The sequence below is a fragment of the Spermophilus citellus genome (assembly GCF_964194105.1).
Source record: "Spermophilus citellus genome assembly, chromosome: 6".
In the NCBI taxonomy this organism is placed as follows: Eukaryota; Metazoa; Chordata; class Mammalia; order Rodentia; family Sciuridae; genus Spermophilus; species Spermophilus citellus.
In genome coordinates, this window is record NC_138187.1 from 141,533,267 (window position 1) to 141,556,128 (window position 22,862).

Genomic DNA, 22,862 nt, shown 5'->3' on the forward strand with positions numbered 1-22,862 from the left:
AACCTTAAAACAGACTCAGCTGAACGTGTATTATTTGGTTCAATAAAGATTTGACTCACTACAAACACAGGAAGGGCAGCTTATCAGTTTATATAGAAGAAATTACACTGAGCTTTTCACACTAAAGCCAGTATTTTCACCACTCCAACAAATGTTAGAGAACCTGAATTTATATCTTGCCCTCTTTACCAGCTCAGCAACTCATATATTCACGTCTCATAACTTACCCTTAAAAGCCTTACTCTCAGCAGACATCATTGATGAGTTAAGGCTTAAGATGTGATATTTTAACATTTGAAGAAATAATGACCTTTAGATACCCCAAAGAATGGGAAATGGTAATTCTTTCTCCTTCCTTTCTTCAAAAAACTGTCACAGTCACAGGAGGATAGTACATAATCTTAAGAAGTATACTTTCAAAATATCATATCTGTTTATTCACCAAGTTATGAAGATTAACACTTTCTATAATTTGATATATATCTGTAGATAGTAAAATATTATGAACATAAATCATGGCAGAAATGTTTTGAAAATTAACACCATGAAGTTCAATCATCTATGACATCTTAAATCCACAATGAGATCCTTACAACTTTTTCTCCTCAAGGAGAAGGTCATCCAGGAGAAGCTTCTAAAGGACTTTGTAGGAAATCTTAGTGACAAAGGTACATAAAATATACAGAAAGTAGTTGGCAAAGTGTACTGGAAAGGTATTCTAAAATCAATACAGATAATGTAAATAATTTTACTGACTCAAAATACCTCATATGTTTATTATGAAGATATTTTTAACTTCTGTTTGACCTTGATGTGTTTTTAGCAACATTGATTACCATTACCAGGGCAAAATTCTTCTTTCTCTTCGTTCTGTAACCTTATGCTATGTCTTTTCTAGGAGTATATTTTTCTCTGCATTTCCTTCTTCCATTTTCTCTCTCTGTTTCCTAATGGTGTTCTAACAAATTGCGGTAAGAATCAGTCCTTAATATAGCACAGATATACTCTTTTATAGTTCTGGTAGCCAAAAGCTCATAATCAGTTACTGTCCCCAGCCAGCACAGGCAGCCAAACTAGTGAATTTCCTAAGGTACCAAATAAAACACAGACACACAATTTACCTTTAATTCAAGCCTCGGATGGCTCCTCTGTCCTTGGCCTCAAGCTCCCCAAATGGGAGAGTGAGGAATGTCACAGAAGAGGCTGAAGAGGGGGGTGGGGGGGAGGGCGTGAGAGGGAGTAAGAGTGCTAACACGTTTGGGATTGGTCTTTTATTGGGGGCACTCTGATTCTTTAGAAATTTCCATTCAATAAAGGTCAAGAGGGGCAGGGTTACAAGGACAGGTAAGGTAACTCGACCCCTGGGGGCTCTAGGAAGGCATGTCTATGCATGAAGACACATTTGGGACATTTTTACGACTTCCAAGATGGGGCCACCGTCTAGGGCCACTTGATGTGGTCAGATCACAGGAAGTGACTGACAGAGCCTCACCAATCAGGGAAGGAAAATGCTGGTCACATAGCATGTTGGCCTCCCACAAGACTAGACTGGGTCCTTCTGGAGGCTCTGGGGAAGAATCAGTTGTTCTGTCTGAGCTTCTAGAGGCCTCCCACGTCCTTTGGCTCCTAGACTGCTTTCTCCGTCCTCAGGCCACTGATACAGCATTTTTAAATCTCTCAGTGTCCTGCTTATTTTTACATCACTTTGTCTGTGACTGACCCTTCCCATGTCCTATGTTCCTCTAATAAGGGTGCTTGTGGTTGCAATAAACCCACCCAGATCATTCAGGAAACTCTCTTCATCTCAAGACACTTAACTTAACCATGATGCAAAGTCCTTTTCTATACTAGTCACATATTCACATACTTCAGTAATTAAATCTGCGTAAAAATGGGGGTAATTACTCAGCTTACCACACTTTCATTTCCTACGTATCCTATTATCTAACTTGCTACTAGAGACACTTTATTTTACATGTTGCTATAAGTTATAAATTTAGTTTCTTAGTCTGGTCCAAATACACTGGATAAATCTAAAAATAAATTATTAAATAATTATGGTGACAGCAGTCATCCTGTGATTCTCATATTAAAAACTTGCATCTAGTATACTTCCATTAAGTTGACTGGATACTGACTTGGGGTAGAGAAATAAGAAAGAGAAGCCACATTGAACAAGAATATATTATAGTATGCTTCATTCAGTGCTTTCTGTGAAAAGATGTTAAATCATAATATATGTACTATCAGGATCTACAAAATGGCCCTATAACTTCTATCAATGGATTTATTATATGGTAGATAATTGTAACTGGATTTTCTATCAAAAAATTAAAATTCCTTTTAGCATATCATTTGTTTTAGTATACCATTTGTTTTCTTTTTTTGTGGTGCTGAGGATCCAACCTAGGGTCTCATTCATGCTAGGTAAGTACTCTAAACTAAGCTACACCACTTACCCAGAATACTCTGTGTTTTGTTCTTTTTTGAATTTTAAATGTCAACATTTTAGTATTTGGGCATTGATCACTGGTTTCCACTGTGTATGCATGTGTGGGCCAATAAAAGACTTTAGAGGATTGCTTTCCCTTTCTGTATTCTAGAACAATAGAAAAGCATATTTTATATGCTTTATAGTTTTAAAATTTTTTGCAGAATTTCCTTGTAAATCTAACCATTGCTTTTTGGTACTGGGGATTGAATCCAGGGACTCTCTAATACTGAGTGACTATCCCAATCCTTTTTCTTTTGAGACAGAGTCTTGCTAACTTGTTGAGACTGGCCTGAAACTTTAGAACCTCCTGCTTCAGCCTCCTGAGTTTCTGGGATTACAGGAGTGTGCCACTGGGCCTGGTTCAACCATGACTTGTTAAACATAGTTCTTTAATAAAGTTTACTCCCTGTAAACGAGTCTACTTAGTCATCTTTACTGTGGTCCGATAAATTATGTTTTTATACATAACCTTTAGAGAAGAGTTTGTTTCATTTATGTTATTTTATTATATGGGCATAGATTTGTCCAAAATAGAATGTTAGTTTTTATTAAATAAAATACCAAACTTGGGATTACTAATAATGAAACAGAATAATGCTATGTGCCTTTTGATTCTCACCAAAAACATTTAATCAAATTAACAATGAAGAAACAATGTCTTTTAATGTAGAACATTCTATAAGAAAATTGGTCTGACATCCTCAAAAAGGTCAATATCAATGGAAGACACCCCTTTCCATCAAATACATGTATAGAGACAATCATTATTTTTGTATAAAAGAAACCAAATGGACATGGCTGACAATTGAAGGCAATGTATGAATTATTTATTCTGGAACAAAAAATACACACATAAGAGCAAAATTTTATAATGATCACTTAAGTAAAATTATGAAAACTGAATATTGACTTACATCAAATCAAATAAATATTGAATCAAGTGAGATTTCTGGTATTCGGTCATAGTAACGTAGTAAGATTTGTCTTCTTAGGAGACAAATGCTGGGAGTTTTAGGTGGTAAAGAGTCATGATAACTGATAATTACATTTAAAGATTATATATATATATATATATATATATATATATATATATATATATATATATATATCACACACACACATTCAGACAAGACAGAGAACAGAGAAACCAAACACGCCATATTTATATATATTTGTTAGCCCCTCATAAACTTATGTGCAAAGTGTTTAAGTTTTCATTTAACATTCTTTTATCTCTTTATGGGTTTAAAATTTTTCAAATAAATATTTGGGGAAAAATATTCCCTGATGGTAAAATTCAAAACAAATCCTCTCATGGGATAATGATTTGACTTTTGCCACTTCTTAATTTGCATAATTTCTCACTATTTCTTTCAACTTGATTAGGCCAAGTAGGGGTTCATCTCTTCTTTGCTTTTGAATTATCAGCTTTTAAAAATTGTTTTTAGGTGTAAGGAACTAAAACTTCTCTTTTTTTCTCATTATTTTATGATTATTAATTCCTTCCTACTTATTTTATCTGACATTGTGTATTTATTTATTGCAGTGGAAAAACAGAATACAGAAATTATTTTGAGAAATAAGAATTCTGACATTTCAAATAATACTTTGTATGTTCAATGATATTAAATTTATACAAGAAAAAAAATGGTAGACTATATAATTCAAAAGCTTTTTTAAGTCACAGCACAGGGTTTGAAATTTAAACACTTCTTTTTATTGTGAATATGCTCAAGTATTTTGAGCCTTCTCATAAATTTGCAAGCCATTTTAGATTGTAATATACCCTTCCAGAACATTCAAACATACATGTATTTTCTGTGATGGTTGTTGTTCAACATTTCCCCATGTAATTTTATTAGCTTATCTCATCTTGAGGTTCAATAACACACTGCTAGATTAGTTTTTTAAATGAAAATATAAAAACAAGAAGATGATACTCTATTTTTACCTGAGAGAACTTAGAAAATGGAGTTTTATCTTCTTTCTTTATAAATATCTTTCAAAAATAAGCCTTGGAGAACTCCATATCATATTATTTGAGGAGTAATAGGGCTATTTTCGTTTGATCAAAAGATCTATCCTCCTGATACAACTGTTCATATTGCTTAGACGCATTTCAGCATTTTTGTTTGTTTTGTTCTTTGGTCCATTTTGTCTTCAAGTAACCTGACAATCCATCTTCAAAATCTATACCTCAATTCCAAAACAAAGATAATTTGTGCCAATTATTTCTAAATGGGATTCTTATTCCTTTATCACTTATGTCTTTTGTCCCCCCCCACTAAAGTTATTATTATACATTTAATGTTAAAGTAACAAAATATTGGTTGATTTTTAATGTTCTGCTCTTAATTATTTATATCTGGAGTATAATCTATTTAAGTGGACCTACTTTTTTGCTGGTGTAATTTGCTTGCTGACTTAATTATTATACTTTTGGTATAATTATTATTATACTTTTGGATCAGAAATAAAAGCAACATGGAGATAATATGGATAGGGATTTTATGAACCGTGGTTCTAGGAAGACTCCATTATTCAAATAATCTTCTATTATTGATTAACTCAAATGTTCTGACACTGTTGTTTGTTACCTATAACATCATTTAATAATTGGTATGTTGACAGTGATATCTACTATGAGTCAGATACTTCAGAAATTTTTTCTAAAAGCTAATTTTGGTGGAAAAGATAGAGAATGTAAAAGGCCTGAATACTTATGATATAAATGATGGAGAAAAGTAACACAGAAGAATGAGAAAATGTACCAAATCATTTTTATATTTTAGTTAAGCTACCAACAGGAAGAAAACAGCACAATGAAAAGGAATAAATGAAGAAAGTATAAAGAAGGGAATACTTACAAATTTGTATGCAGGAATTAAGTAAACTAATGACAGAAAATAGTTATCATTCCTAGATTTGGAGGGACTAGCTGAAGGGATATCCTCATTAGTTTGCGGGGCCTGCCAGTTCAAATCACCAGAGACTGGGTGGTTTAAACAATAGAAATTTTTCTCACAGTTTTCCATGATAGAAGTCTGAGATTCCAGAGTGGGTGGAGTCCTTCTGAGGACCATGAGGAAAGAATGTGTTCCGGACCTTTCTTTTAAACTGGTGGATGTCTGTCTTCTCCCTGTATCTCATCTTATCTCCTCTTTCTACATTTACCAGATTCCCAGAGAGCTATAGCTGTAGGAAACTGGTTGCCTAAGAGAATCCCTAAGTATGGGAATGATGCTATGCATTGGGTAACTTTATCCCATTAAGAAAGGATCCAGGGATAGTGCTACCCTATATTTTGTCATTCCTGTCCTCTGATCTCTTAGGATTTACAAAGCCCAGCTGGAAACACACAGTAGAGAGTCTATATGGTTTCATTCTTTGAAGCTGGTCTTTCAAAGAACAGAACAAGTAGAAAAAGAAGAAGGGTGGATTTGAGGTGGCCAAAGGAGATTATCTAGCACAACTTAACAACAGAGAAGTAACTCTTGGACCAGAGTTCAGGAAAAAGGGAAGAACAGTTGTATAAGGGGATCTGTGACTTTTTTAAAAAATAAATATCCTTTCAAAACCAGGTTCTGAAATGCCTTCCAACAAAATTAAGGGATTAGAGGGTGAGAATCAGAGCAAGAGTGAATTACAATTACTTGCAAAAGTCTCTCTTTTATTAATGGGCTACATAAAAAGTGATCCATGAATTTTTGGTAATATTCACTTTAAATAAAACTATATTTAGGCCCAAGAGTTATCTGACCCAACCAAAGAAAACATCTATGAATCACTACCTGATCCCCTTCACATTCCATCTCTGAACTCCTAATATTGGAAAATTATGCTATATTAAAAAATTGTATGTATCTATTCTAATGCCTAGGTTAGAAATTGGGTAATAAACAAAAGATTATGGACCAGTTAAATTTAACAGTGGAGTTTATTTGGGCAAAGAATGATTTATGAGTTCGCAGGCTCAGAGAATTCTACCTAGCAGCATGAACAGTGATCTCTTACACATCAGGCATACAAGCAAAGTAGAGAAAGCACACCCAAATGTCTGTACCTAGGTATTTGCTTTCCCAGAACCTGGTCTGATCAGTTAGCTGCCTGAAACTGGCAGAAAGTCGAATGCTTGTGATTGGCTACTTATTACAAAATTAATTAAATAATGCTGCATTAGGCTTCAGTTTGTTTAAGGCCTAAATCAGATTTCAGTATACGGAAAAGGAACTTGGAAAAAAAAATGGAGACAGTCTTAGACTAATGGCCTCCTCCTCATTTACTTTAATAAGGGCAACTGAAGCTCAGAGAGATTAAATGTAACATTTTACATTAATTGTTGAGTAAGATGAGAACTCAAGATTTCTTGCTCCTCGTCCTTGTTTGTGTTTTATTTGCTTTTTATTTTTTGACTACAACTAATTTTCTACCCAAAGACCAATGCCAGTATAAATTTCTTTCAGTCATGCAATGAAGTTTTTGTTATTTTCAGAGCTAAATTACTGACTCCCTGAAGTGAGAACTGTGCCTGCCTTATGCATTACAACATCTCTTACCAAAACAGTGTCTTGCATACCTAATCAAGGAATAGATAATTCTTGACTATCAGTATTACTTAAAACCTAAGTCACTCCCAATATTATAATTTCAAGTAAGTAATAGCACCAAGGAGAATGAAAAGAAGAAAGAAAATGAGATCTTTTAAATATTTCTTATAACTAAATACAGAATAGGAAATCATGTAAAAATAATGCATGTTTTATAAAATAATTCTCATAATCCTTATCTCTCTAAATTATACTACACACAGTATGTTTGTGTGTGTGTGTTAATGTATCCCTTTCCCTCAATGATAGATATTAAATTGTAGCATTATTGTCTTCTTAACTATATTTGGAAATGTGGCCAGGGTTAATGAATTATAGTCTATCTAAATGCTTCCACCTTACAGAAGTGCAACTCTTAAGTGAATCAATTTAAACAAATGAAGAATTTTCAATAGGTTAATTTACTTGTATATGTTAAATCTTGAAGAGAAGTGTAGGCTAGGACCCTGCTTTCGGTTTATCACCAAGATTATAATGTAATTTCCATAAAAACAAATTGCAACATGTTTAAGCTTGTGTGAGTGACCCAATTTTCCATAATGTTTTTATTGGCACAGTTGGAAACTATACAGCCTACTTCATTTCAATTATTAGAATCATTCTGACTATTATTCTACCCACAAGGACCATGGCAAATGCTTTCTGTGTGCACACTAAGTTTGATTTCCGCTAGCAGCTGTTCATTATAAAGAAAATGATTCTGATGCCCTGTATTCCACAACACTTAAAACTATTTGGCAACCAAAAGGGCTGTTTTCCTTAGTCTTCAGTGTAAACTTTTTTTTCATTTTCAATTGTTTCTCAGCTATTTTATATATATATTGAATTGTCTCAATATGGTTCTTTAGTAGAAAATGGCAGATTTCAGTTACCTATGCAAAAACTGTTTTACTTGACCCAAGCTCTGGGTAATAACTGCCGCAGTCTTGGCTGGGCACAGAATCACGAGCCACTCACAGCTTTGTAGATTCAAACAGCAATTCTTTATTCCCGAACTCACACCGGCCTCTACACACAGGTTCTGGGGAAATCCAAGTTCTGCCGCACAATTCACGTCCCAAATACTTTCTCAATTCCAGGAGAACTCAACGGGAACTCAGGCAGCAGGATACTCCCTATTCCCAGCAGCAATAACCTTAAACCTGGAACTGCCTTAAATCCAGATTGTCCTAAACCAGGAACGCCCTAAACCCAAATTATCCTAAACCGGGATACTTCCTAAAACCTGCAGGATACACCCTAAACCTGGATCCACCCTCGTCCTTGAGCAGGGTCACCTTTCTCAAACACACATGCAATGTCACAGGGAATTTCCAAGGCAAGTCCATTTAATATGGGGTACGCTGGCAAGGAAATTTCGATGCGTCATTCCTACTTGGCAATGGCCCTCAGCAAATAACAATAACATAGAAACTTCTAAAAGAGAGTAAATTACCCAAAGCAACCCCTTCTTAGGGGCACTTTGCCTACAAGTGTTCCTGCCTCTTTCTGAAGGAAGGTTGGGCCTGTTGCTATTCCAATAAGAATTTCTATTTGAAAAAAAAAAAAAAAAACTTATGTGAAATCTTTAAAATTTTACTCTGCCAGATACATTATTATAACTATAATTTTTGATGAAAAGCCTCTTGGTACCCACAGGGACATTTCAGAAATACCTATCAGACCTAAAAGTATGAGTGTCAGGAGGACCTTTTATCCTCAGTGGCCTCTCCTTGATCCACAAAGGCTTAATCTCTGCTTTTAATAATGCTTGTGCTGGAAGTGGTTTGTTCCCCACAAAAAATTACGGAGTGGGATTTCTGAACCTGGGGTTGGGGTAAAAAGATATGTCCCAGACATTGCAATTACACTTTGGAAAATATCTTCCACTTGAACAATCATGTAAATTATTGTTAAGGCCTATAGTACTACAACTGAATTTGCCTAAGTGCATTATCAGTTATTGTGAACAAAACAAAAACTTTCTTTTTTTTGGAGAAAAGTAACATTTTTCCTCTGGAAAACTTTATTCCATGCTTCTAAGAACTCCCACAGGGTCAAATCATCCTTATCTGAAGACAATATGATTATATATCCTTATCTGAAGACAATATAATCATACACACACACACTTTAAGAATGCCACCAAAAGACCATTGGAATTGATAAATTCAGTAAAGTTGCAGGATACAAAATCAACTAGTAGCATTTTCATACACCAATATAATAATATTACTGAGAAAGAAACTTAAAAACAATTCCGCTGACAATAGCTGCAGAAATAATTTAAAATACCTAGGGATATATTTAACCAAAGAACTGAAAGATTTCTACAATGAAAATTTTAAAAGTCTAATGAAAAAATAAACACACACACACACACACACACACACACACACACACACGGTAAAAAGTACTTCCCATGTTCATGGGTTGGAATAGTTAATGTTGTTACTACCCCAAAGTGATCTATAGATCTGATACAATTTCCATCAAAACATCAACAAACCAGGGAAAACAATTCAAAAATATATTTGTAAGCACAAAAAGATCTCAAATAGTCAAAGCAATCCTGAGAGGAAAGAAAAAGGAGAAAAAAAAACAGGAGGCAGCACATATATGAATTCAAAATATACTGCAAATCTGTAGCAATCAAAACAGCTTGGTATTGGAATAAAAACAGACACAGAGAACCATATAGAATAACAAGAAATAACTTCATGCATTCAGCACCAACTAATTCTTGACAAAGGCACCAAAAACCTCCACTGGAAAATAACAGACTATATTAAAGGTGAGCTAGGAAACTGGACTGAAGCTTGACACCTCTCACTTTCCCTGTGTAAAAAAAAAAAAAAAAAAACCCAAAATGGATCAGAGACTAAAGTAAATCCTGAAACTGCTAGAAAAAAACATAGAGGAAATACTTCAAGATGTTGATAACAGAAACAATTTCTTGGGTAAGAATCCAAAAACACAGGAAACAGAAGAATAGACAAATACGATTTGCACAGCAAAAGAAACAATGGGGGGGTGGGGAGTTGCTAACTATTCATCTGACAAATAATTAAATACAGAGTATACAAAAGACTTTTAAAACTCAACAACACAAGACCAAAGTATCAGATTTAAAATCTAGCAAAATAATGAATATTTTCCCCAAAAAAATTAAACGACCAATAAATTCATGAAAAAATTATCAGTAATAATCAGGGAAATGCGATTCAAATTGCAATAAGATATTAACTCATCTTAGTTAAAATGGGTATTTTCAAAGAGACAAAAAATAACAAATGGTGGTGATGATGTCATAATAATTTCTGATATTGTCATAACCACTATGGAGATCAGTATGGCATTTCCTGAAAATCTAAAAACTCATCTATCATAGGATTCAGCCATACAACTTCTAGGTATATATACAAAAGAAATACTATCAGCATATGAGAGAGATAACTATTCTCATGTCTACTGCAATACTATTCACAATAGCTAAGATATATAATCAACCTAAATTCTCAACAGATGAATGAACACTGAAAATGGAATACATGTACACAATAGAATGTTATGATGGAATGATATGATGTTACAGATGGAATTGGAGAATATTAAGTAAAATATTCACAAAAATACCACTTTTTTATTTTAACTATACAAATTTACAGGGTAATGAATGATAATCCATTACATGTATACTGTGTGCAATGATCAAATCAGTGTAGTGCTTAACACTCAGTATGTATGTGCTTAGAATTCACAACATGTTGTATTTGGGTTTTAAAATTATTTTATTAGTAAGTTACATATATAATAATTGAGACACTTTAAATTATTTCCTACATTTGTTTATCTTTAAATTCTATAGCCTTATAATCAAATTCATCAAAATTTATAAAAGCAAAAATGAAAAAAAATGCAAATAATTTTTTTCCATATATACATGGGATGCAGGGGAAAGAAGGAAAGGGAGAGATAGAATGACTATATATGTATTTGTGTCATGGATATAATTACATGTATCTCCTGTAAGGAGCCATACCCAATTTTTGTTAATCCAATATTGCTTCATTGAATAAGCTTGTACATGCCACATCATAGATACGCAAGCATTAGTATACATTGTTATTTGGTCTAACATAGAATCACTGCATCCAAGAATATATGTATTTCTAAGATTTTTAAAGAGAGTATCCATAGAGGTACAATTTACATATCACTCTATGAGGGTGCCTGTTTCCCCAAAACCCAATAGCAGTCTTATAAAACTCTTGTTGTGGGACAATCTTTTTAGGTGGGATATGATTGTTGGTTACAGTATTCTTTGTGTCAATAATGCTGATGATAAGTAGCAGAATAATGACATTCATACTGAGAAAGCTGAAAACAGTGACTTCATATTTGTCAGTGTGGGTTTCTCATATATATTCATGAGAAAGGTTTCTAATAGCTTTAGAGACAAAAAGAAAGATGAGAACATTTTCTGAGTAAAGGACATCAGACTCTGAGCTAATTGTTTTGCAGATATTATCTAATTTGACTCTTAGAACAAATCTACACAGTAGTTATTGTTATTTACATTTTACAGATAAGAAAAGGGAGGATCCTAAGAGGTCAACTCACTTCAGATCACACTGATCTTCAATAGTTCAGTCACGTTTGTACCTGAATAGATATAACTGCAAAAGACATTCATTCCATTAGAATGTAATGCTAAGGAGTGGTGGAACAGCACTGTTTCTGTACTATAGCATATATTTTGTTATATTACTAGCATTTGTGAATGCATATTTTATTTGACGGTATTTATGTGTTTCCCTCTCAGAATAACTGGTAGTGCAAAAATGCTTCCATATGCTAGAAGTTTGTTGTGTGCTTTTGATAAGGGAGAGAGAATGTCATTCTGTGGTTTTCCTGCTTATAATCACTCAACTACAGCATGTATAAATTTAGAAATGGTATTCCCACAAAACTAAGTCCAACCAGCTTTCCATTCCTGCTGCCCTCAAATGATTGATAAGGTTATATATGCAATTCAGTACTGTCACAAAATAATATATTTTTAGGGCTCAATTCATTAGTTATAGAAGTAAGAGAAATTTGCTAATTAAGTAATTAATATTTAAATTTCCAAATTCAGAAAAATTTAAATTCTAACCTTTGAATAATAAATTAATAATAAATATTTTTTATTTCTTGTCAATAATTAGTAATAAATAATTTTTATTTCTTGTCATTCTCAATTCAACTTTCCCACTCAATAACTATTGTCACTTTTAAAATTATAAATAAAATTTCTTGAAATAATTTTTTCTCCCATCTATAAAATGGTTTATAAAAAGTTAAGGATTATTTTGACAATTCTGCAAAATATTCTATATAAACTACTTAATACCTCTTTTTGCATCTAGTGGTAATTCTATAAAAGAAAGTTCTCTGAGTTAGTAGTCAGAAGACTGAGGTTTATATCAACCATGGTGTGGCCTGTCCATTACCAATATTGAATGTAGATAAACCACTTTAAGCGGAGCCTAAATTACTGATGTGTCATAAATAATTTAAATTACTTATGTGTCATAAGGCCAGTTAAAGGCAGTTTGGAGATTCCTTTTAAATCCTTGGAATCTAGGAATGTATTATTTGCTTTTCTCCTCTCACTATTTTTTCCAGAAAAAGTAATATGTTCTATTTATCTCATTCATGTAGTGTTAAGTTGCTTTCTACTTTCAATATCCATTCATTGTTAAAATCACCATCAGAAGGTGGGGAATACAGCCTAAAATCTCTAAATAAAAACATAAGACAATGCCCTTGAATTAGAAAGACCAGGATTTCCTAATCCTTCTCCTCTGATAATATGTAAATACCTCTGGACAAAGCATTTCTATATATATTATTCAAAGTAATAATGGTTTCATACAGTGAACAATTTTACATAAATATCTATCCTGACAGCTTATAAATAAGTTAGAAAAATTCTAGATATGAGAATATCATTTTAAACATATTGTTCAATACTCAAAATCCATAATCTACTCATATTTTTCAATTCATTTTTATAAAAGAGAAACAGTCCTCAAAATATTTTAAACTTTCCTATGGTTGTATTTTGCTGAACTTTGTAAAACCATGTAGAGTTGCAAAATATTAATTTGCCAATAGTTTTTTGATAGAAATATATTGCAGTGATTATGAGATGGTCTCTTGTCTGAATGTCATAAAATAAACTATTAACACAATGCTCTCCATCATAAACACATACTGCATACCTACTATATGCAAGGTACTAAGATAAATTCTCTAATAACACATTAAAGGCTATTGTATATAGTTTTGAGCATTTTATAATCCAGTTGTGCCATTTAAATATTCAGAAATAACTAAAACATAAGTATGTGACAATCACTAATATAGACATAAAACTTACAATCAAGAGGGCTATGAGAAATGGAGGTTAAACTCCTTGAGATTATCAGGTCTACTTCACAAAAGTAGATTGATTAATTCTGGAAGAATATGTTGTTTTTTTAAGCAGAATATAGAAGGCAATATATCATATTAACTGTGATAACTTCATTTGCTTAAATTTAATTGTTTCACTTAGTTGTTCAATTTTTACATGTTTCCTTTGGCCTTTGCATCCTATCTACTTCAATCAATGTTAACAATTTTATTTGCGTTTTATTTAAAAGCTGTTCATTAAAGTCATGAGTAGAATAAGAATACTAATTTCCTTTTACTTTTTAGAAACGATATTTGTATTTCCTAATGTAGTAAAAGAATTCTTGAAATAAAATAAGAAAACTGATACTATTTGTATTTAATAGGCTTGTCTTCTGTGAAAATCAAGAGACAGGAAAAATTGATCATGTAATCAATAAAACCCAATAAAAGTATATACAGAAAAGTTTCCTTATGCAAAAAATAATAATTAATTTTTAAAGTGTAATGGAAATACCACTTATAAAACAAGATTTTTAAAGTGCATAACAAACTTAAGTAATGCACTTAAGGTGTTGGCAAAATTCATGACTACACTCGAATCTAGTGCATAATAATAATGCATAGTGATTATGCTAAAAATAATAAAATTCAATTGAGAAAAGTGGTAAGTTGAGGTAAATGTTTGGGGTATCCTAGGGAAATCAGATATTACCAGAATCTGTGGTATCCTTGTGTAAAGACCACCAAATGGCCTTAGCAAATAATGAAGGAATCAATTCAGTGGCCTAAATCTACTCCTCTATTTGCCCTCATTGTTTATTATTCTGAGTTGAAAAATAAAGTATGTCTTAGCAAATTTTCTGTTACTATATACCAAGATATCTGAGACTTAGTAATGCATAAAAAATGAAGGTTTATTTAGTACATGGTTCTGGAGGCTAAGAAGTCCAAGAGCATGACACTAGCATCTGCTTGACATCTTGTAGGGGCCTCTTTGCTATACCATAAGTGGCAGAATATATCACATGATGAGTCAGAGAAAGCATACCAACTCAAGTCTCTGCTCTTCTGCTTACAAAGATACAAGTACAGGGACTGGGGATGTAGCTCAAACGGTAAGGCGCTCGCCTGGTATGCGTGAGGCCCAGGTTCGATCCTCAGCACCACATACAAACAAAGATGTTGTGCCCGCCGAAAACTAAAAAATAAATATTAAAAAAATTCTCTCTCTCTTTAAAAAAAAAGATATAAATACAGTCAGGGGGACCCTCCACACAATATCATCTAATTCTGCCCACCTCGAAATATCAAGATGTGAATTTGGGGGATTAGGTTAGACATTAGTCCATTTTCTGTTGTCATAACAAAATCCCTGAGGTAGGGAAATGTGTAAAGAAAAGAGGCTAATTCAGCTTACAATTTTGGAAATGGCAAGTCCATGATCAGGCAGCACCTTTAAGTTGGTCTCTGATGAGGTGGTGACAGTACTCCTGGCTGGGTCATAACATGGAAGATGGCCACATGGAAGGAACATGCATGAGATGGAAATTTCACAAGGTAAAATAGAAGAGAAGGGCCAATTGCTTTTCTACAGAAACCCTCTTCGGAGAACTAATCAGGGTCTCACAATAACTATGCTAATTCCATCAGAGGGCTGTATCCCCAACAGCCACACATCTCCTACTAGACTCTGCCTCTTAAAAGTTCCATCACCTCCCAACATTACCACATGGAGGACCAAGTCACAGCACATGAACACTGAAAGGATACCATCAGACTATATCCAAAGCAAAACAGGTTTCCAGTGAGTGGACTTTTCGGGGTCACACTGACCCCATACATAGCAAGGCACAATCCTGAATGACCAGAGTTAAAATGCCCAGATTACTTTTGTGAATTCTGGCATGGGAGGTTTTTGAGGCTTTTCAGGAAGTTTTGAAACAAGGAACTAGTAGAGCAGAAATCTGAATGGAAAAGGAAATGAAGCCTGAAATTGTGGAACGAGGACAGCACAGACAGCAGTACGTGCCACACAAGCATGCTTCCACCCAGCCTAACTGGGAGTTGACAGACAACCTTTCCTAGAATACTGAATAGCTGCCAAGATTGTGTTTGTGCCAAGGGGAGCAAAAAGCTCATATAGGTACTCACCTGCCCTTCCTGTAAAGAAAGAGTGAGCGTGGTAGTGTGAGCAGAGAAGAGCAAGCTGATCTGCAGAAAAGAACCATCATCACTAACATCTTTAAATACCATGTAATCCTAATTAGTTTTTTTTTTCATGAGTCCAGGATCCAGACACTATTTGTTTTTCTTCTAATAGAACTTTCTGTTAGAATGAGGTTCAGGTGTGTGCATCAGCAAAAATAAATGGCTTTAGAAAGATAATTATTTTATTTTCATTTAGTCCAAGGAGTGTGAGGATAAGCAATTCAGGTCTGTCATGCAAGTGGTGTGGGCTTCAGAGATCCAGGCTCCTTTTATTTTTCTGCTGTACCATTTCCAGTGTCAGATGTGCATTTCCTTGTGCTATATATAATATTTTAAAACTAGTGCATCTAGCCCTTAACTATGTAATGTTCTCTTATTATATCTTGTTCTCCAGTCTGATAGCTCAAATTGTATTTGAAGTTTCTTCAAGGCTTTGTCAGATATATTTATATAACTTTGAAAATATTTATGGTATAGTAGATAGAATCCTGCAGCAGAAACAAATACACATTAAGGACTTCTCTGTCACTTGCAAGTGTGCTTAGTAAAATAAGGTGAAACTGTTTCTTGTCATACTAAAATGGCAGCATAGGAGCAAAAATGCCCATCTCAAAAAAATATGGTGAAAATCACATTAAAATGTACACGTGGAGAAGAAAAAAAAATTACCAAGAATGTTTTTAATAATTGATTGAAAGTATAAAAATAATGAGAAAAAGATGAAGAGAGAAAAGGAAGTGAAGGAAGGAAAGGAATGGGGAAAGAGGAGGATAGAGAGGAGGAAGAAAGTATACAGAAGAAAAAAACAACTAAGGAGAAAGGGAAAATTCTTTTTTTTATGAGATCATCATATTATTTTACAAATACTATAATTTCAATATAATACAATAGACTTAGTATCATTTAGTCAGTCAAGCTGCCAAATCATCAGAATGCAAGTCATGGGATTAATGTGCCTTTGATATCTTAAATCTAGGAGATTGTGCAATATATTTTCTCATTGGGTTATAGAGTTAATAAACGTGGAAGATGTGGATTTCAAGTGTGCAATACAGGCTACAATAGGCAGAACTCTGAAGATATCTTACCAAAACGCCCCACTTCAGGTTACTGAAAGAGGTACTAATCTGTGAATGGTGCTGCAAATTGAATTAAGGTCATAAGCTTTATGATGAGAGTACATTGGAGGGTCCAGGTTAACCAAACCTAATCACAATAAGCCCTGAAAGCTGAAAACTTCCACCTGTTAAAGTCAGAACAGACACAACCAAAGAAAAGATGGGGCTGAAGAAGTCAGAATAGAGTTCTGAAGGAAACTGGAGGCAGAGTTACTTGTTCTGAGATGTGGGGTCCTTGTGCAAATCCTAGGAGGGCTATAAAAATTCATGGAAAGTATGGGAAGGAATGTGAGCATCCTCTTGGAACCTCTAACCAATATCCAACTAGAAAATAAGAACATGGCCTCAGAAACAATAGGAATTGAATTTTGCCAACACCTTAAGTGAGTTTGGAAGCAAATTCTTTTCCTTTTTTTTTTTTAAATGGTACACATTAGCTTCTTTATTGAAGATGCAACTTAGACCCATTTATATATGAAAAGTGTGGATTGACAAAATATATAATGACCCTTTAACCTTTGGGGAAGCAAATTCTTTAGCAGAGCCTCCAATAAGAAAAGTAGTCCTGGGCTGGGGATGTGCTCAATCGGTAGCGGGCTTGCCTGGCATGCGTGCTGCCCGTGTTCCATCCTCAGCACCACATACCAACAAAGATGGTGTGTCCGCCAAGAACTAAAAATAAATATTAAAAATTCTCTCTCTCTCTCTCTCTCTCTCTCTCTCTCTCCTCTCTCCTCTCTCCTCTCTCCTCTCTCCTCTCTCAGTCTCTCTTTAAAAAAAAAAAAAAAAAAAAGAAAAGAAAAGTAGCCCTGCCTCAGCAACTTGGTGAGATACAACTCAGCAAGGCCCTATCTTCAGAGAATAAAATTAAATTAAATTAAAAAAAGAAAAAAGAAATCCTGTAAACTTCTTTGTTTTAGCCTAATGATACCCATGTTTGAGTTCTCATAATTAGAACTGAGAAGTCTGTGTTGACCTAAATCATTAAATGTGTTATAATTTGTTAAAGCAACAAGTATATATTCATGAAACTAGGTTCCTGGGTGTTAAGTGGAAGAAAACCAATTCAATCAGAATGTCTGACATGACATACGACATTTTTAAAAAATTCAATTCCAAAATATGTGTTTTGACCTTTTATGATTTTAATCAAAATTATTGATCAAAAGATAACTTGATTTTAATTTAAAACAACAGTCACATTATCTCTGTTACTCATTTATGTGGGTATAACATTGTTTTCTTTGTTAGAGACAGAACTGCTTGACAGAACTGCAGCAAATCAACATACATACATATTTTACAAGCACCATTGTATCTTATGAAATGTAAACAGAAAATATGAGGAAGCTCATTATATTTGCATCTCAGAAAGCTACACAAGTCAAAGACTAGACATTTTAAAACAGCTTTCTTATTGGGTAAAAAAGTCATGTGACTATTCTTGCATAACATAGAAAGACAATTATTTAGATAGAAATAAATTCTTTTTTTTTTTTAATTGGGCCAATTTTTATTTATTTTATTTTTTTATACTTATTTTTTAGTTTTCGCCATCTTTGTTTATATGTGGTGCTGAGGATCGAACCCGGGCCGCACGCATGCCAGGTGAGCGTGCTACCACTTAGGCCACATCTCCAGCCCCAGAAATAAATTCTTTACATGTGAGAAACATGCCACTTGCCATGTGGCTGCTGGATTCATGAGCCAACTGTAAAGTCTATTGAGTGTGGCCATTGGATGCATCTTTCTAGTTATCTGTGAAAGACCTAGATATTTGAAGTATTCCATTTTTCTTGTGGTCTCTAAAGATACTTATCTTTATATAGTTATCCTTGGTTTTTGAAGCCTTGGTTAAAAAAAAAATAAGAATAAAATGCCTGGTGGCCCTAACCCCTGGTGCTGCATTTCTAAGAGCAACAAAAGCAAGTCAAAGTATTACTGAACCCTGTTAAGTATTAGTAGAGTAAAATAGACTGCTATTCATACATATTTGATTTTTTAAAAAACTTGATTAAAAAACAAAAATAATATAGTCACGGGGAGTTTTTTTTTTAAATTTTAGGGTTTATTTTCTAACAAGAATATTCAATTAACAAAAGTATTTTAGTCATCTAAAGATTTATAGATACCAATACTCAATAGGTTACAGATGGTTTGTTTCTACTGCACTACAAATGCAATCCAAACACTAGGCTTCATTAAAAATGTCAGTTACTATAAAAATAATTCATCATGTAATTCCTATGAACAAACCCTTCTGTTTGTTGTGTGAGAATATTTAATTTTTATTTCTTATTATTTTTTCAAATACTGGGTTTCTTTATAGTAGGTACTGTTTTTGGTGTAATGGATACAGCAAAGAATAAATCAGGTAAAGTTCATGGAGAGTGACAATTAAAATAAAAGTGAGTGAGCCATGTATAGTGACCAGTGTTCCTATTCTATTTAGGTTAATCAGGGAAGACAGTTATAGGTCAGAGAATTTAGTGGGGCGATGTATCATGGAGATATTTGGGAGTAAGAGCTTCAGCCACTAGATGCTTTGTAAGAGAATGTGATTGGCCTGTAGGAGATTTAACAGAGGACACCAAGCTTACACTAAAAGAATAACCTGGGGCAGATTACATAATGCCTTCTAAGCATCAAAACTCTAAGACTCCTATAAAACAAGAATTAAAACCAAGAATCAATCAATGGGATGGATTTAAACTAAAAAGCTTCTTCTCAGCAAAAGAAACAATCAGTGAGATGAATAGAGAGCCTACAGAATGGGAGCAAATCTTTACCACAAGCCGATCAGATAGAGCACTAATCTCTAGGATAAATAAATCACTCATAAACTTTAACACCAAAAACAAAAACAAATAACCCAATCAATAAATGGGCCAAGGAACTAAACAGACACTTCTCAGAAGAGGATATACAATCAATCAACAAACATGAAAAATGTTCAACATCTCTAGCAATTAGAGAAATGCAAATCAAAACTACTCTAAGATTTCATCTCACTCTAGTCAGAATGGCAGCTATTAAGAATACAAATATTAAGTGGCAAGGATATAGGGAAAAAGGCACACTCATACATTGGTGGTGGGACTGCAAATTGGTACAAACACTATGGAAAGCAGTATGGAGATTCCTTGGAAAACTTGTAATGCAACCATCATTTGGCCCAGCTACTCCACTCCTCGGTTTATACCCAAAGGACTTAAAAACAGCATACTATATGGTCACAGCTACATCAATGTTTATAGCAGCACAATTCATACTACCTAAATCGTGGAACCAGCCCAGATGCCCTTCAGCAGATGAATGGTTAGGGAAACTTTGGTATATATACACAATAGAACATTACTTAGCATTAAAAGAGAATAAAATCATGGCATTTGCAGCTAAATGGATGGAGTGGAGAATATAATGCTAAGTGAAGTAAGCCAATCCCAAAAAACCAAAGGCCAAATGTTTTCTTTGATATGAGGATGCTGCCTCATAAAGGTGATTAGGGAGGGGATAAGGTGGTAGAAATGATGATGGAATGAGTTAGACATCATTACCATAAGTACATGTATGAAGACACAAATGGTGTGAAAATACTTGTGTATGATCAGTGACATAAAAAATTGTGCTCTATATGTGTAATATGAAATGAATTGCATTCTGCCATCATGTATAACAAATTAGAATAAATAATTTAACAAAAAACTAAGTAGAATGCTGTTATCTCTAATATGACAAAAATCATGACAAGTGTTAAAAGGTGTGTATGTGTGCTTCTCTTTATTAAATAAACTTACTATATTCTATGTGTGCCAAATTCTGTATTAGGTACTGAAGAAATACTTTGAACAAAATCAAGGTTTTCTTTTATCTTGTTATTTAATTTAACTTAAACAATGCCTAGATCAATTTAAAACCTACCAATAAGTTTTTTCTTGATAATGCTACAGTATCAAGTTTATTCTTATCTTAAAGTTTCTTGAAAATTATAATTACAAAATAACACCTGATAATTTTAAATTACTGCATATTACATTTTAAGTTTCCAGAAGTCATTTAGATCCCCAAATTGTAAATATTTAACATAATTCAAATATATCTGTGAGATGTTAAGTTTTATTCTTATGATTTATTAATCATCTATAAAATTCTATAGTATTAGAAAAGAACTGAATCCTATTTAAAGATTGTGAATAATAAATAAAAAGATACTCATTTGACTTTCCTATAACTCCTGTGAGAAAAATAATTCACCAATTTAAATATTGCCTCCAGGTTTCTAATCCTTAATAAATTGATTTATGAGATTTTTCTATTTGACATAATACCCATACAAAGACATAAAATTGCTTAATTTAGGCAGCTTAATTGCCTTCATAAACACAATTTCAATAAAGCATTCCAAAATATTAATTCTACACCTTGGCTCTTGGGGAAAAAAAAATAACAAAATCCTCCCAATTATAAACCTTGAGATTTTCTTAATCAGTTTTGCAAGGATATTTGAAATTAAACGAGGATTGATAAGAACTATCCTTCATCAAAAGAGTTAATTCATGTCCACAAATAAATAAAAAAGGAATAGAATCATTTTAAAATAACTGAAAGTTATTTTCCCTACAGATCCTTAGCATTTTTTTATTTCCACATTTCATAGTTTCTTTATTATTTGGTATAATATTACTTTATTTTTGAAAAGTAAAATGTGTAGGAATGACCAAAGAACAAACCAGGTCATTCATACTTTTGAATTTGCCATTGAAATTTGCAAATCAAAAATAATCAAACTCATTTCATCACTTAAGTTTTTTTTTTTTCCTTTAAATAGCAAAGCAGTAGTGTATTCAACACGTCAGACTTACATGGAAAGAATTCAGGAGACATCTATAGTAAATTGGATATGATCTAGACCACAATGACCTCAATTGAAATTGAAAAATTCACAGGAGACTGATTACAGAAGTGGAAAGTTAAAGATATGGAAATTACACTTGATAGACATGACACAATTCTAGCTAAGAATAAGGACGGCACACTAAAGTCCACAAAAGGGGAAAGTGACAGCCTGGAAAACAAGGCAGAAGCATGAAGCATCCAGAGCTTCTTTCTGAAAGGTTGGACTTTTTCTATTGTATGAGAAACATATTAGTATTTGCTCAATTTGATTACTCAGTAAAGATCAATGTAGCATACTATTGCAGAATGCAGTGCTTTCATAATAGCTGAAAATAACCTTAGCAATTAGAATCCAAGTGAAAAAGATATAAGAATTTTATTTGGAAAACTACATGACTGAATACTAATGAGGGAGGAACAAGTTAGCAGTATTTGAAAATCCTCAATATTGTATATTCTCAATTACTTGTGATTTGGAAGTGAGTTCTATCTTAGACTTAACTCCTTGAAAGAAACAGCACAATCGTATTCAAATTTTTAATTCCTCCTTTTTGAACAGCACTGGATATCATTTTTTTTACTCTTTGACAATGACTTTTCCACTTTCCCTGCTTGACATTTAAACGTATAAATGCTTGAGAATATTCACCCAGAGCGCCTCTGTATTTCTTCTCTATTCCAAGATGATCTCTGTCTCATGGATTTTAATGCTCTCGCCAATCTGAAGACTTTTAGTTTATGTTTTCTTCTAGCACTGACCTTTCTGGTGACTTCAAGTCTCATGCATAACTATGGACAACCTACTTGATGTCTGAATATGGAAATAAAATAGATATCTCACAGTTGATATTGCCAAAAAAGAATAACATGCTTTGTTCATCCCCAAATCTAACTGCTCCCAAGATTTCCCTTTATGGTAAAGGGCAGTGACACACTATCAAACATACAGCAAGTCACAGTTGAGACTTTCACAACCCCTGGGTTTATACATTAGTGAGTTGAATCAGCTCTACATCCAAAAAATGTGCATAAAACTCAAATTCTCGTCACCTCTTCTAATTCTTTATTATGGAATCTTTGAATAAAATGAAAAAAAAAAAGATTAACCACCAGGGA